This window comes from Equus asinus, chromosome 16, assembly GCF_041296235.1.
Source record: "Equus asinus isolate D_3611 breed Donkey chromosome 16, EquAss-T2T_v2, whole genome shotgun sequence".
Lineage (NCBI taxonomy): Eukaryota > Metazoa > Chordata > Mammalia > Perissodactyla > Equidae > Equus > Equus asinus.
The window spans coordinates 20,093,500-20,108,312 of NC_091805.1; the positions used below are offsets into that span (position 1 = coordinate 20,093,500).

A 14,813-nucleotide genomic window follows, 5' to 3' on the forward strand; every position below is an offset into this window, starting at 1 on the left:
ATGTGGAAACACCTAAATGTCCATCAGTGGATGAATGAATAAAGAAAACCTGGTGTATACATACAATGGAATATTATTCAGCTATAAAAAAGAAGGAAAACCTGCTATATGTGACCATATGGATGGATCTTGAGAACATAATGTTAAGTGAAATAAGCATCATAAAAGGACAAATATCTCATGATACCACTTTTATGAGGTATTTAAAATAGTCAAACAAGTAGAAACACAGAGGAGAATGGTGGTTGCCAAGGTCCAGAGGGAGGTGGATATGGAGTTGCTATTCAAGAAATATAAAGTTTCAAAAAAGAAAAACAAAACACTGATGCCTGGGTCCCAGCCCCAACCATTCCAATTTAATTGGTCTGCGATGCAGCCTGCATAGAAATGTGTTAAAGCTCCCCGTGTGATTCAAATGTACAGCCAAATTAGAGAACTACTGTTTAAACGGGTTATTTCATTTAGTCCTCATAGGTTGTTTTATTCATTACATTTTACAGATGAGAAAACTGAGGCTCAGAGAGATTCAGCACTTGTCAAAGACGTGGACAGTTCCGTTCAACTCTCAGAACGTTGGCACTATAGACCATGTTGCCTTCTGAACTGCAAATATGCTAAAGCCATCACTCTGTTTCTTAAAATCGTGAAACCCTGATGAGAAAGAGCCAAAATAGTTCCTTTGCAAATCTGCATTTGGGGTTTGAAAGGGCCTCCCTATGAATTCTAGCTCTAGTACAGGTTTTTGTTTATTTGTTTTTGTTTTGTCTTTAAAGACAGACCATGACCCATAGAGGGTCACAAAATCAATTTAGTGAGACTTTATAAGCATTTTCTAATGTCATTTTAAATGAAATAATAGAATAGAACAGATGAAAATATAACTGCTGAATGCATTGCATGTAGTAGGAAAACTATTAACTATAGGTACTGAGTCTCAAAACTTTTGTTTCTGCGTGTGGTGTGGTGTGTGTGTGTGTGTGTGTGTACCATGGCAAGGAGTAAATCGTATTTCTTACCACGAGTTACCACCAAACATGTCTGAAAGATATTCTAACTAGAGATAAAAGCATGAGATAAAAACACAATCCTGAGAATGCTGTTCATTTTCTAATTTGCATACACCTCCTCATGTTTTCTCTAATCCTAGGATGTCTTCCTTCTCTACCCAGCATTCCTAGCTGTCCCCTCCCTTCCTTCTATCTCCTAGGCAGAATTTACCATCCTTTAGTGCATCACCACTGTTACAACATCTACCACCTACCACACTGTATCATATTTTTAAAGTATTTACTTTAAAGGTCTTTATTGGAAAAGGCAGTGTCTCTCATCCTGAGCGATACAAACAAAACACAGAGCCTGATACATAGTGGAGCTTAATTTTTTTTAATTAGGTACAGCAGCTCTCCATTATTTTACTCACAAAATTTTGGTGATATAAAACATAAATTAAGAATGAATGGCATCTTCCATGTTTCTGAATAACCACAAATTACCACTAGTTATTTTACTATCTGGCTTCCCCACCTAGTCCAGATTATATCAAATAAGATATATATCAAAGATTCTCTACCAAAGATTATATCAAATAAGAAAGAAGACAAACTTTAAAAGCAGCTCTAATGGATTAGCCTACATTGTTTATACCAGCCTATTCTCTTACCTATTTTAATATTAAATTGACTTTTCCAATTCTGGTTTCCATACTTGCTTTTAATTAAACAGATTTATTGAATACTTACCAAATGAAATACACTGAGTAAATTGTGGTCTGTTTCCATTTTATGAACGATAATGGGAAAAACATTTTTTGCTAAAACACCAATCAAAAGGAAACAACCACTTATTCTCTCTTGATCTTAACTTCTTAACTCCATCTTACTCTTTTTAACGTCTGTGTTCCTCTAAATAAAGGCATTTTATCATATCTTTCCCATTTCTTAACTTTATTGAAATATTGGGACTACTTGATTACTTTTAAAAAGTCTTTTAAAAACATATATTATATACACATATGTATATGTATACATACAAATATATGGTTTTAACACCTTATATCCCTGACCAGTCAGAAGTCCAATATTATCACGGTGATCTGAAGAATTAAGACATTTAACAGATATCATTCACTGTACCTAGTAAGTGCCAGTTAGTATGGAAACAACAGATAAACTTAAATAAAATAGAACTAAAATAGATTTAGCATCAGAAGAAGGTAACAAAATTATAATAGGATAGAAATGAGAATTAAAATTGGAAGAATGCCAAAGAACATGCCCCATAAAAATCTACTTCAGGAATCCATGTGAAAAGGTCTGCCAGTCTTTCTGCAAAGTTAACCTTCAACGATTCTAGTTACAAACTTATGCGACCTTAAAACATGAAAAAGTAAATCACACATCACTTTTTTGTTTCAAATTTTTGGCCCAAATTAAATGACTTTATGATCTACTTTATGCAGCTTCACTTAACACTACGGGCCCAACGACGAGAGTCAACAGCTAGCCATGTCTGGAGCTGACTGGCAGACAGCATAGCTGATTCATCTCAGGGAGAAACAGCCTGCAGCATCCACAGTTCTGATGATGCCCAAAGACGGTAAAGAAATGGTCATAAGCCAAGTATTTCCTCGTGGAGTGCAGACAGAAGGACTGGAAGGAGAAAAAACTCAGAGCTGGCTACATTTGAATTTCAATTTAAATGCGGTTCTCTGGGGCCAGAAAAAAGGGGAGGGGGAGGGTACAAGTAACAATTTGCAAACCATACTGTGGTCCCAAGATTGGACAATTAAGGCGTGCTTTTAGAGTTAGCAATATTGTCCTCATTCATTGAATTTCATTAACAAGAGTTGCGTGACTATTTCACCTATACTACAATAAACATTTAGTTTGTACTTTGAATATAATTCCCTCCAGGTAGCCTATAACAAAACAATGAATTTTCTGTTTTCCTCATTTTAGTCCATTAGGTTTTACATAACATCTCACCTACCAAATATACAACTAAACATCACAGAGTTAAAATAATAACCCTTCATCTATTACAGAATCTGAGGCAGCTGCTTAAGTAAACCATTAGGACAAAAATGATGCAGACACCAGTCAGAAAGGGAGATTGAGTTACAAATGTGCCCAGGGAACTGTACGAACCAGAGAGGCTTTTCTTTCTCAGCTTCCCAGTCCATTTAGCGGTTGCTCACAGACAAGAACCCATAAATTAGAGGACATGACCTAACAAAGGACCCTAAACCAGAAGCCTAAGCAAAACTCAAATGAGGCAGATAAATTATAGCCATGGGAAAAAAAAAAAAGAAAGATTACTCCTCTTGATCACCCTCTAGAATAGCATACTGGAGATTTTACATATTATAAAGAAGAAACGTTCTTTACCAAAAATCAAACATTCATCTAGTTTTCCTGTAAGAAACTATAAATCTCAACCATGAAAGCAAGACTAATAAACAGATGGCATAAATCTAATACTTAAATTTTTCAATATCTTTATAACTGATTTTTGTAATTCATTTTATAACTTTTTTTCTTTTCTTTTTCGGCTTCTTCTTCTTTTTCTTTTTTTTTTTTGGTGAGGAAGATTGGCCCTCACCTAACATCTGTTGCCAATCTTCCTCTTTCTGCTTGAGGAAGATTGTTGCTGAGCTAACATTTGTGCTAATCTTTCCTCTATTTCGTATGTGGGATGCCACCACACCATGACTTGATGAGCAGTGTGTAGGTCCATGCCCAGGATCTGAACCGGCGAACCCCAGGCTGCCAAAGCAGAGAGTGCAAACTTAACAACTACACCATTGGGCCAGGCCCTACAACTCATTTTTTAAGGGTCAGTTTAAATCAAAATTATACCAAAAGGTGTTCCAATAAAGCAAGAGGTATTTTGCTATTTGGAGAAGGAGAAGTAAATGAGAATTATTATTTTTATGTTATTATAACATAGTATACTGTATATTAATAAGTAATCATTAATAACTAATAATATATTAATAATTGACATGATTATATTGTATTATTATATATTATAAAATATATATTATAAGTAAATGAGTATTTATTTAAACTCAGAAATTCTAACCTGATAGTGATGAAAATGGAAATTTCTGATATGAAAGACACTGGCTACGTTCTTATCAAATTAGTTGCATATAATTTCAAAGCAGTGACAGAGGCTAGAATATAACCTTGACTCTCATTCATTCATTAGTTCAAGACATATTAAAAGTACATAATCAACTCCGAACCTAAGATCATGACCTTCCCACTAAATTAGTTTGGACTGGAAAATCTGGGCCCTTCTTCACTCGTGAGCCCTGGGAAGAGGGAAGGAGAGCATTCTTGGGCTACAGCACCTGCAGACAGAGCGCATCCGACCTAGGCCTCCACGGGTAGCCCATGAAAGCATTTAATGATGTGAAAAGTGTACACAGATTGTTGGGCTTGCTTAAGGGACATTCTCAAGGGATTACTAACAAAAGACAATTCTACTCTAACAAAGACTCAAAAGATTTTTAAAAATCAAACACAGCTTATGTTGTTCTGACAGCTGCCTTTACACAAACCAAGCTGCTGGAATGCTCGTGCAATTACTACAAACTAATTTTACTCCTCTGTTTAAAAAAGTCCAGGGCCTGATTCAACTTTTAATAAGCGAGAATTTACCAAACCCCAACAATTTGTTCCCACTTTCCCTCAATAGAGACTTTATTGATGGTTTAAAAAGCACTCCAGAAAAAGTACTTTGGTGTGAAGAAAAAATTACCCTTCTCTGTAAGAGAGGTGGAAGTGGGAGCTCCGCTTATTTTGTTTTATGTAAGACTGTGCTGGCTGAAATAGGCATCTGGGGCCATGTTCCGCGTCACAAGTTTGGAACTTCCCTCACCAACTTTTCTGTGTGTTGGAACAAACTCAGAATTGATTTTGGAAGAAGTTTTAAAACCTGTGCAGTCATTCGTCTAGCCTGCTTTAGTGCAGAGCTGCTGTGGCCTTCTACTGAGGTCCCCCTCCTATCACTCAGCCCAGCAGACTCTCAAATCAAGGGATTGTTATTTGACTGAAAACAAATAATAAGGGGTAATTTTCAGGGAGTAGAATCTCAAATGCATAGCCCTTAAAAATCTTAAGGATGTTGAGGACATTTTGCATTACATGATACTGAATCCACTTCAAAAGAAGCCACAGCAGGGGCCGGCCGTGGCGCAGCAGTTAAGTGCACACGTTCAGCTTCAGCGGCCCAGGGTTCGCCAATTTGGATCCTGGGTGTGGACATGGCACCGCTTGTCAAGCCATGTTGTGGCGGGTGTCCCACATATAAAGTAGAGGAAGATGGGCACGGATGTTAGCTCAGGGCCAGTCTTCCTCAGCAAAAAGAGGAGGATTGGCAACAGATGTTAGCTCAGGGCTAATCTTCCTCGAAAAAAAAGAAATTTCACTCTGGATTCTATATAAGAACAACTTTGTTCCTCGTTTGTTTTTCTCATGGAAGAGTTTTTCAATGAATCATCAAACTTTTTGTGTTTCCCTCTCTGCCTGGAAGTTAGAAAACTTGGAATTAAACGTGTGCCCAGCTCTAATAAACACACAGGATTTCAGAACATGGAGTTTGTGAGCTAACATCTCCCCTAGCTCATTTCATCTTATCTTTTTCCTCGCTGATATCTCGGATATTTTTTCATCTTGTCTTGGATGTTCATAGCATTTCAAACACTATTTACCAAAATCTTGTAAAAACTCACCAAGTTGTACATTTTACCATATATAAATTATACCTCAATAAAGTAGTAGGGAAAAATACAAAAAGCCATTTGCAATAACCAAAATCAAAGGACAGTAATTCAAATATTTCTTGTACTATCTTTGAGTCAATCCTTTAAAACATTCTAAAGTACTTCATCCTTGCACAAGTCATCACTGAATTAATATTATTTTCTTTGTCATAATTTATAACAAAATATAGTTATATGTCTACCTATTGTATTTTTTAAAGTCAGGGTGGGGATAATTTCGAGGGATTTCATTTGGCGAAGAGGACATTGTGGAGTTCTATTGGTCTGTTTACCATATTTATTCTAGGAGAGAGAAGTACAATCATGAGTCAAAGCGGAGGAGAAAGCATCTTTTGTGAAATGAGAATACTAGTAGAGAAAGAGGAAAACGAGCACGTGGAACAACTTGGTTAAACCAACGCCAAGTGTGAGACGCAGCGCCCGTGCCTCTGGCTTCCCTTTTCTCCTCGCTTTGGTTAATTCTCCCTAAACTGCTGTATAGGTTTAACACAATTCCTATTAACATATCGTTAAATTACAGCAACAAAATTCCACAATGGACAGATTAAAAAGTGGCTCTTCCAAAAAAGAAAAAGTCAATCAAAATTGAGTTTAATTTGTAAAATAATTATACCAGGCATCAAAATTACATAGTCTCAAAAATAATTTTGTGGATTTTAAAGGATAAGGAGAAGAAGAATTAATAAACAATAATTTGAAATAATTCTATCAATATATTTTTAAACTGCTAAAATAGTCAATGTTACACAGGCAACAAAAGCAAAAATAGACAAATGGGACTACATCAAACTTAAATTTTCTTTTTTTACATCAAAGTATACAATCAATAGAGTGAAAAGGCAACCCATGGAATGGGAGAAAATCACAAATCTGATAAGGAGTTAACAATCAAAATATATAAAGAACTCCAACAATTCAACAACAAAAAATCAAATAACTATATTAAAAAATGGGCAAAGGACTTGAATGGACATCCCAAAGATGATATACACCCATTAGGATGGCTACTATCAAAAAAAAAAAGTGTTGGTGAGGGCATGGAGAAAACAGAACGCTTGCACACTGTTAGTGGGATTGTAAAACAGTACAACCACTATGGAAAACAATATAGAGACTCCCCAAAAAATTAAAAACAGAACTACCATATGATCCAGCTATCCCACTTCTGGGTATATGTCCCAGAATTGAAACCAGGGTCTCAGAGGGATATTTGCAAACTTGTGTTCATAACAGCACTACTCACAACAGTGAAGAGGTGGAAGCAACCCAAATGTACGATGGGTGAACAGATAAAATATGGCATATACATCCAATAGAATATTATTCAGCTTTAAAAGAGAAGGAAATCCTGTCAGATTCTACATATTCTATCCTTTAGGATATTATATTAAGTGAAATAAGTTAGTCACAAATAGACAAATACTGTCTGATTTCATTTATATGAGGTCTCTAAAGCAGTAAAATCCATAGAAACAGAAAGTAGAAGGGTAGTCACATGGGCCTGGGGGAAAGGGAAGCTGTGTAACAAGCATAGCATTTCAGATTTGCAAAGTGAGAAAGTCCTGGAGACGTGCTCCACAACAACATGAATATATTTAAGACTACTGAACTGTACACTTAAAAATGGTTAACTTGGTAAATTTTATGTTATGTGTTTTTTTGTCAAAGTAAAAAAACTGTATAAAAATGCTATAAAATATTAACTAGAAGAAAAAGCTGCATTTGTGGAATGCCTAGAAAATGTCAGAAATCACCCAAATAATTACATAAATCACAATATTTTTAGACTACTTTGAAAGAAAAAGTTACTACTTTTTCCTTCCAGAAAATATGACAATTACTTTCATAATACCAAAATATGTACAGTTATCTCAAGGAGAGAAGAACTCCCGGACTAGCATTAGCTAATTTTACTTGGCAATCTAAATCTCTATATTCATAGATACTGCTGAATGTGGTTGCTTAATTTTGTTCCCAGTAGAAGCTACATTTATATTTACTTATCATTCCGCATCCTTTATTTATTATTCTGGTTCCTTATGAATTTTGAAAGCAAAATTCACAGATACACTCTCAAGTACATTATGGAAGTAAATATGGCACACTATAACTATTGAACATACTTAACTTTTAATTCCTTAGTCAAGGATGAAAATAGTTTTCAACACATAATATAAGCCCAAGATAAATTTTTAAAAGAGAAAATGCCTCTTATTCCAAAATGACAAACCCCTAACATACGTAGCAGTAAACTTTTCTTTCTGTCAAAAGATGCTCATTTGGCACTGATTTTTGACAAGTGAAAAAGCTTTTCCACATATATATCATATCATACACATATATAGTCCACTTGATTTTAAGAAGCACCAATCCCTCCCTTTCAAACTCTCCTTAATGTTTAAGATGTCTACTGTCCTTTAATATTGGCGGCTAGTTCCAGAAACAACTTGTTTTGATTTTCCAAAAATAATGGGTTGAAATGGATGTGTGCTGACCAAGGGGGAAGCTGATGTGGACTAAAAGCAGATGGCAGAGAGTAGGAAAAAGTATTCAATGAAGTTGACACGTTAATTTTTTCCTCAAATGCCCTAAAAGAAGTAAAAGCATAAAAACTATCCAATAAATGAATAAAGGTGTCCTCTTGTTTACATATAACATTAAATACCAGGTAGCATCTAGCGTCAAAATTAGTATCTAAAAGGGGCAGCTGTAGACCAATTTCTAATCCTGCTATGATTCCGCATGCAAATTTTGCCTGGTTTTTTTCTGTCTCTCTTTAGCTTTATTTTTCACATTGTTAAAAATGGAATAAATAAGATCCGCCAGCCTTTAGGATTCTAGATTGAGAGATGCTAAGTAACTAACTAAATATTATCGTCTTGGAAGTGATCAAATCTAAAGCTAAATGAAAATGCTCCCATCTGGTTTCATGTCAATTAAGCTAATCACAGAAAGTGTTCAATTTCTATCTTTCCTCTCCACAGAGTAGCTACACATGTTTGTTGGGTGAACTGCAGACTGACTGGTTCTAAATATAAACTGAGATGTGTGCTAAAATTGTTGTGCTGATTTTGTAGCAATCACTAGGAATGCCACACGTGGTTAGAGCTTTTATTTATTAAGTAGCTTGAAAAGATAGATTGTAAATAATGACGATGACAAAATTACACATGAAAAATTTCCCATCAAATGCAATGATTCAAATTAAATCCACAGCTGCTAACTCTTCCTACCAATACGCCACATGTCTGACCATTCACATCACCAAGTCAGTCATAATGGTCCTAATATTGGGACCATATCAATTAAAGCAGATTTTACACAAATAAATTTTAAGTAGGGTTGCTCCTCCTACAAAAGAAAGATCGTACTACCTTAAATAAGAGGTATACCTAAGCAGCCCTAAAATTCTAATCCAACAAAGAGCCTTGAAATAATGTTGAAGCTGCTGCCTGTATCACTGCCAATCCATCTTCCGAGTCTGCCAATGCTCCATTTACTTAAAAAGATCAACTTCCGTGCAAATGCACTAATGGAGGAGGAAGGAGAATTTTTATAAAAACAAGCTACTGTCATCTTGTTGAAGTAACGTGGCACCAGTTCAGACTTTGCAAAGTAGTGGGTAAAAGAGGGAGAGATGTTCAAAATAACCCTTTGTCAAACATAATGTTCCATTTCACACAGCTAAGCAGAGGAACAAAAATAACACAGAAGTTCGGAAGCTCGGATGCCACAAACCATTAGAAAAATCAAACAAAGGGGATGGTTCAGCACACCCAGTGGACCAAGAATATCAATTTCAAAAGACAGGAATTCTTAGAGACCTTTGGGTCAGCCCCAGAGGAGACCCAGTGATCACTTGACCACCTAACTTTAAACCACCAAAAGAACCATAGGCCAACCAGACGCTTGCAAGTAGAAAGTGAAAGAAAAAAGACGAAAATTTACTTATCACTCACTTCCCCAGAGCCTAAGCAATTCCAACACCTTGGCTTTGTCAACTACTATGTGTACAATGGGCAGGAGTGTGTTAGCAGACAAATGTCAAATGGGAACTAACGGAAATAAGGATAGCGGAGAATAAATCGGCAAGCCTTTTTAAATTTCAGTTTTTAACTTTAATGTAACCCTAGGGAAACCGTTGGCTAAGCTCAGCGCAACTCTGACAGATGATGCCTGAGAGGAATGGAAATAGATTCACCACCCTCTAAGAACTTAAGCAAACTGTTTTAAATAATAGGTCTCAAAGAAGCAAAGGATAAATTCTCCCCAAAAGGCTCTGAACAACAAGCTTCCACCAGCAGTCCCGTCAGGTCCTGGACACGGGCGCCTCTTTTTGGTTTGAATGTGATGCTCCGGTTTTCACTGTTTCCTTCCAGGTCTGCCAAGACTGACAGCATACTGCAAGAACTGCCTCTCTGCTCCCTACTCATGCCCTCAGGCACGTTCATAGCCCCTGACTCCCCTTCCACTGGTCCTCAGAGACGCTTAATGGCCTCCCTGCTCTAATGGCTCCCCTGGAGGAAATTCAAGTGAGAGCCTGGGAGGGCAAATCAGGGACCCAGCCACCTGTCCAAGGAGCTAGTGCCATGTGTCTCTACAACTGGTGGGGGAAACTGAGGTACAGTTTCTCTCCTCCATGAGGGGAATTTCCTCCGGGGAACGTATACTGGGAATGAGGGTAGGGGAGCATCTGACTGCCAGGAGGTGATGTTGGGAACGTTATGTGTCTCCCAGTGCCCACTGTTCTCAAAAGTCATCTCTGGTGATGTGCACAGGGGAGGATGCAGGGGTCGTCAATGTCCACCACACACTCCTGTACCTTATAACCAGGGTTTCTGCTGAGAACTGGAAGGAGGTCTGGAATTCCTGCCTTCACCTATGCAGATTCTCCAAATTAGAGGGCAAGAGTGCACTGCCAGAATACTGACGCTGGAGACCTGAGAATCAGTTAAAGGCAGATGGAAGAAGCTGAAGTGTAAAGAGAGAGATATGGTATGGGGGTTGGGGGGTGGTTGCCCGGGGCAGGGGGAGTTGCGATCCACAAATACAACACCAGGGCCAGAAAGCAGTCTATCACATACATTCCTTCTCCGACTATAAACTTGCTCACTCCTATCAAACCTGTTCTCCAACTTTATTTACATCTTCTCTCCTCAGTGGCCTCAAGTTGCCTGCCTTTCTCCCAGTCCTCATGATTTAACTAGTCTTTCTAATCAAAAGAAGAGGTTGCCTGAGAGACTGTAATCTAAGGAGCCATGGATAGGACTGAGTGTTATTAATTATTAATATCCAAATACCCTGTACTTAATATGTAAATGTTCCAAAAGAGAACATACAGAGTCCAGTAGAGTTTCAAACCTTGCATAAAATAGTCAAACTAAGCACCACAAGAAGAAAAAAATGTGTGCCTATGTGTGGTGATGATGTTAACTAGACTTATTGCAGTGATCACTTTACTTTATATACAAATATCGAATAATTATGTTGTACACCTGAAACTGATACAATTTATATGTCAATTATAACTCAATTTAAAAAAAGTCAAACTAAGAACTCATACCTTTTAACCTAGAAATTTTATTTCTGGACTCTATCCTAAGGAACTAATTTCTAAAATATAGAGAAGAGTTTATGAATAAAGATGTTCATCACAGTGTTATTTATTATTATCAATAATATAGCAACAATGAGGAATGATTAGGAAATTATGGTACATCTACCTAATGGAAAAATTATGTAGGCATTTTAAATGTTCACTAAGTGTAATTAAGTGAAAATTAATGTTATAAAATTTAAAGTAAAAATATATAAAATGTCAAATACATAGCATGACTGAAACTATGCACAGAAAAAAGAGAGGAAGGAAACACATCAAAATATATTAACAATGGTTGTCTTTAGTTAGTAAGATTACGGTTTTTTTTCCTTTTTATATTCTCACAGTTTCCAAATTATTCATAATTCTAATGGAGGCAGAAAGCTTTAAAAAGGCAAACTACCTTGGAAAAGGAAAAATTTTACTTGCATAGAAAACTTTTTGTGGGTTTAGTTGACAACCAATCCTTTTAATATCAGTATCCAGGAAATATACTATTTTCTGGAAGGGCACTTGGAGCAAGGAATATGGACAATGTGAGCAAAACGAGCCAAAGAGAAACCTGGCCTGCTTGAAACCTGCACTAGCTCCCTATGATTACCAGGTAAGAAACAGCTTTCACTGCCTGATCATCAAAGTTCTTCATAATTTGTCACCATGTATCCAAACACCATACAGCACTTCTCAGCTGAACCTCTCTGTCTGGCTTTCTCTTTGCCTGGTGAAATGTTTCCATCGCTCAGACAGTGACTTAATTCACTTCCATCCATGAAGACTTTCCTGATCCTCTGATGTCCCAGCCTCTACTATTTATCCTTCTTCTTAAGGTGCTGATATAGCACTTAAATCTATACCTTTTTCTGGTATTAAGCCAATTCTAGTTACTTTGTTAATTACTCATGTGTAAGTAAATATCTCCCCAGCTTGACTTTAAGTTCCTTGAAATCAAGAATTTAGATGATCTGGGGACAGCAGTCATTTGACAAATACATACGTACACAGAGAGAGAGAAAGAGAAAATGTAGTTCTAAAGCCAGGTTGGTATTACATTCATACTCTCAGTGATGCTATCTAAATAAAATGTGTTGCCTCTGTTTTAAAATGTTCCTGCTGACCTTACATCACTAGGACATGCTCTTTTTTTTTTTTTTAACAGCACTGTTATTGTATTTTTGCTTATAAATTCATACCAATTCTGCTGTCTCCCTTGGGATTAAACAGATTGAACTGCAAGATGCCTCACGAAGGTGTGGGATACAGTGTACAGCCATAGAAAGAACAAAAAGAACAATAATAAAAAAAAAAAAACAAAAATAAATGACCTCCTAGGAATCAAACTTAAGACTCATCACAAGACCCTACTTCTCTTATAGTCTTGTCTGAACATCAGATGTAAATTTGGGTCTCCATTTTACGGCCTTATTTAGACAATGGACTTTAGTCTATCACTATCTCCATTAACTTCGGAAAGAATTCTCCAATGCAAATGGTTCAATACTTTGGAAATGATGGACTAAGATGACTATGTTCCCGTCTGTCATCAAATACTATTCCAGTACTCAGAGATAATGAGCATTTGTACTATAGCAACCTGCCTCCTGAGACATCAACCAGAGCTGCCTATCTTAAGATAAAATACATAAATCATAAATGAAAGCAAAGCAAATGACCAAGCAAGAGACAAAGAAAAACCTATCATCCATTTCTGTTGCAGGAGCGCACAAGGTCAATATAACTGTTGGTTCTGAAGGGCAGAGCAAAAACAAATCAATTCCGTTTCCCACTATACACAGCTACATTTTGCTACAACACACACATTTTTTCTAAGAGTCAATGCTTGTCCAGATTCCACCACTTACTAGTTCTCTGTATTTCAGTTCCTTAGTCTGTAAAATGAAGTTATCACCTGCTATGCCAAATCACAGAGTTGTAATGAACCAAATAACATTATCAATCTGGGCTTATCTGTCATCCTATCCTGGGATGACACAGCCCACAAAAACAGTTCAGTCACACACCCTACGAACTAGGTAACTGTACTTACTGAAAATGTTTCCCTAAAGTACAAAAAAAAAAAGGTTTCCAGATTTTTTTTTTACTTTCCTAACTGACTTCTCCAACACTTGAGTATCCACCATATATCACCACCAAAAATGTGTTGAACATCTTTTGTTATGAGCTAGCTCTCCTATGCAGAATTGTCCAGATATTTTTTGGCATACGCTTTCTAAGAAAATAGGGTTTGTTTTTTTCATGATTCAAAGGATGCTTTTACTTTTATTCTAAAATGACAATAATTCCATACACAGGAAGTTTACAGGTTGTTGCTGCTGTTTGAGATTACTCCTAGAAAAGTTCATTCTATGTTCAATATCTAATAGACCCAGATATATGTGGACACTGGACACACTACTCAACACAGTGGAAGGTCCGTGGGCTTGGTGTCAGAGGACGCATATTCAGATTCCTGTTCTGTGACCTTGAGCACGTAAATTTAACTTCCCTGCTCCTCACTTTCCACATGCTTCTGGGTTTTTGAGATGATTTAAAGAAATAATATATTAAAAAGTAAGCGCCTAGACTCTGAGAGTATTATTTCCCACCTCCCTTAAATCTTTTCCTCCTTTGCCAGAACCAGTCAAACCCATCCTGAATACACAACTTGGATATAGCATCGTTCTCACACGTTAGCAGGGGAACGCCAGGCGATGCAAAATTGGGTGGATGATGACCTGAATTAGGCAACCAGTGCAGCAAGAGGTAGAGTGAGCGATATCGACAACGGCCCTAGTAGACTTCACTCGCATGTGCGAAAAAGATACTAATCTGACACACTTTGAAGACTGCACTGCACACTCACGGAGGTTTGTACCAGGATGTGGGGAAAGCACGGAACTACAAACCAGCCAGCAGGGAGCCTCCTTGTTCGTCCTGCCCGACCCCGCCCGCCCGGGTCATCCATCTGGAGCCTAGAAACGGAGGTGAGAGCACAGCAACTGACCTCGGCCCCTCACCCTCCCCCATTCTGCCCAAACCTCTCGGGGCACGAATGGTGCTGAATCATTAGCACGAACACCAGCAGCTCCCGGTTCTGCTGTTCCCGCGGGGGACTATGTCGCCAAAGCACTGACCGTCCCGGCTGGGGGCCGAGACGTCGGGGGCGTAGGGACGCGAAAAGGGGTCGAGGAGGATCAAGGCAGCAGGTACTCACCGGGTGAGGAAAGCCCACCCGAGTCCTCGCCTCCCCGCCGCGGGCGGTCCCCCTGCGGCTCCGAGCTCCCCGCTTTCCCCCGGGCGGCGGTCCCCGGGCTCGGCCGCCCGCGCCGAGGTCCGGAGTTCCCCTGCCCACCCACCGCCCGCGGCCGCCACGGCTCGGGGCTCGGGCGCACGACCGGGAGCAGCTGGAGCAGCTGTCGCTGCCGA

At 38.1% G+C, this 14,813-nt stretch overlaps 1 protein-coding gene across 4 annotated transcripts in view; it reads right to left on the bottom strand.

Annotated features, from left to right (window-relative positions):
- The window catches only part of TTLL7 (tubulin tyrosine ligase like 7), a 133,270-nt gene extending 118,481 nt beyond the window's left edge, over nt 1-14,789 (bottom strand). For 3 of the 4 annotated variants that reach the window (XR_006514561.2, XM_014830093.3, XM_014830092.3), the window contains exon 1: nt 14,602-14,789. The gene's annotated coding sequence lies outside the window, so the exon portion shown is untranslated. The remainder of the gene's footprint in view (nt 1-14,601) is intronic. The other variant, XM_014830094.3, reaches the window with a different exon arrangement.
- Nucleotides 14,790-14,813: the final 24 nt, after the last annotated feature.